A 2,916-nucleotide genomic window follows, 5' to 3' on the forward strand; every position below is an offset into this window, starting at 1 on the left:
TCGTGCTTTTTGCTCACTTTCTGAATTTGGTTGTGTTCAAATTTATTTTTTATTGATCATAAACAAAAGGCCAACCCCACTTATGGGATTAAAGCTTTGATTGATTGATTGAGAATTTGAGATTAGAAACAAAAGGGACGAACTCTAGTATGAAACCATCATTCAATTAGGACAAATCCCTCCTCTCTGATTTTCAGAGCTAGGTTACTTACCAATCCCCTCCTCCCTCCTAAAGGGGAGGTTGGACTTGGGATAATGGGATATAGAAATTAAGTTGCTTGTGCAGTGATATTTTACCATCTCTAAGATGTGGCAGCCCTTTATTTTTCTACAAGAGATGTTCTTGCTGGCTTTAGATTATTCATTTTGTTCGCGTTCTGATTTTGCTTATGTTCATATATATTTCTATGTCAATCAGAGACAAAAGTGACAAATTGTTTTGTTTTTATTTATTTTATGTAACTTTGTTTGCACTAAGAAGGAAGAAAGAAAGTCTTGAAACATTGAATGAAACTAATATCTTACTGTCTATGTATTCTCTTTACCAACACAATCTTTGTTACAGATTCTGTGGCAATTTCTAAGCATGATCATAATGATGAACCTTAATGGATAAGAAGGATACAATCAGAAGGTGTTGTTCTTTGCTCGAACCTGACAACTGTCCCAATGGTTGGGCTTCACCTTCCGGTGACATATTTAAGGTTAGGGGTCCAGAATATTACAACTCAAGTGAAAGTTCCCGTTGGGGAATACCTTTTGAAGCCTTTGGGCTTTGATTGGATTAAGAGTTCTTCAAAGATTTCTGAAGTCTTAAAAGATCCAAATAACCGCATCAGAAAAGTACTTGACAATGAATTTCCTGAGGGAAATCGACCTTTTGTTTGGGCTTTTAATCTTCAACTCCCAAGTAAAGAGAACTACAGTGCTATTGCATATTTTGTGGCTACTGAACCATGGTAGAAGGTTGTCTGATAGATCAATTCATTGAGGGGGGTGACGGACTTTGAAATTCGAGGCTTAAATTGATTGCAAATATTGTGAAAGGGCCTTGGCTTGCTAGAACAGCAGTTGGAGGACAGGCCATTTGCGTAATTAGACGAGCCCTTTCCTGCAAGTATTGTGTAGGAGAGAACTTCTTAGAAGTGGACATTAATGTTGGCTCTTCTGTAGTTGCTAATGCTATCGTTCATCTAGCCTTTGGTTATATAACATGAGTAACAGTTGATTTAGCATTTCTTATTGAGAGCCAAACTGATACAGAGCTTCCTGGAAGAATCCTAGAGCTTCCTGCGCAGTCATTTGAAGCATCATCTGTTGCGATCCCTATTACTTTATCCACACCACCTGGTATAAGTTTCTGGAAGTCGCTTGGACAAGGCTTCACCAATTCTTCATCCAGGTGCTAGTAAAGCTGGTGCAGTTGCTGACACTTCACAAGTGAATGAAACTTCATCTTGCTGATAATGTTGAAAAAAAAAAATATGTAAATACATCCTTTGCTTAGAGAATTAAGTGACTTAATAATGTGAATGCATTTTATATATTTGAATTATTTTTTTTTTTTTTTTTCGGGTAGGTGTGTGTGTGTGTGTGGTGGTGGTGGTGGTGGAGGGGCGGATTAATCTTATAAACACAGTGGTTTCTAGGGCCTAGTTGCTAAAGCTTAGTATATAGTTATTTTGTAACTCTTTATATGACTTGAGTGCATTTAACATCTTTATCCCTATACTTAGGATCAACACAGTATATTTGATGATGATGAGTTGATGACCAACTCTCCTCTTTCACAGTTTATTGTTGTTTACTGCTTATATTTGAGTTCTTAAATCTTATTGTAATGACTTTAGTCTTCCAAACCAGTTCTTAAATCTTGATTTGTACTATTTGTGCCTGTATTTGAATTCAAATTTGTTATCATGCAACCAACCTTGTCTATGGTTGTATTCTTGTATATCTTTGTGAAGAAAGAGGCAAAACATGAAACTTTGGAACTATTCAAGTTGCATACTGATGTTCTGATGTTTAAGATTGATGCAGGTCACCTAGGTTAGATTGTTGAATTTTTTTTTTTTATTTATTTTTATAAAGTTTTGCTCAATCGAATGGGTCAATGCGATTAATGAATTGGCTCGTGTTGTTGTCATTCTATCTTTGAAATGAACTCAAATTTTACACTGCACAACATAATCCACTAATTCAAATTTCAAATACATGCTTCCTCCACCAGTGTTCCAAAGATTATTTATGTGTTTTGAGGGTGTTACAACAACGGATGTATGTAATGGAACGATTTGGGAACTCACCCTCTAAGGCCCCGTTATCTTCACCCTATTTTTGCTGAACTGAAATTATTTTTACTGAAACAAAATTATATTTGTTGAACTTAAATTATTTTTACTGAACTTAAATTATTTTTACTGAGCTGAAATTATTTTTACTGATTTTCTATTATGATTCTTCTTTAAGAAAACTAAATTTTACTGAACTGAACTTATTTTTACTGAATTGAAATTAAAACTGAACTTATTTTTACTGAACTGAAATTATTTCAACTTAATATTATTTTTTAAGGTGAAGAGAACAGGGCTTAACACAAAATAAAATAAATAGCAAAATACAATAATAAAAGAGACAAAGTTTATGAGGATATCCTCCCCTCAAACAAAAATATTTTTTTTATTAAGTTCCTACAAAATAAGACATTAACCCTCTTGATAATTTTCTGCCTCAATAAACCATCACTAATCCATCATAATTTTCTATTAAGTCTAAACCCTCTTATACAGGCTAACCTAGAATCCCACATCAATTAGGATATTTTACTTGCTCCCCAAGCCTAAATAATCCTAGACTGATTTTATTCCTAAATAGGCTAACCTTTCTAGGTGGCCTGCATCTTTGTGCAGTATGTAC

The 2,916-nt window shown here is 34.3% G+C and overlaps 1 pseudogene; it reads left to right on the plus strand.

Moving 5' to 3' along the window:
* The first annotated feature begins 615 nt into the window (after positions 1 to 615).
* On the plus strand, positions 616 to 1,580 carry LOC145609316 (protein ENHANCED DISEASE RESISTANCE 2-like; annotated as a pseudogene).
* The last annotated feature ends 1,336 nt before the right edge of the window (positions 1,581 to 2,916 follow it).

The sequence above is a fragment of the Chenopodium album genome, chromosome 23 (assembly GCF_948465745.1).
Source record: "Chenopodium album chromosome 23, dcCheAlbu1.1, whole genome shotgun sequence".
Taxonomy (NCBI): Eukaryota; Viridiplantae; Streptophyta; class Magnoliopsida; order Caryophyllales; family Amaranthaceae; genus Chenopodium; species Chenopodium album.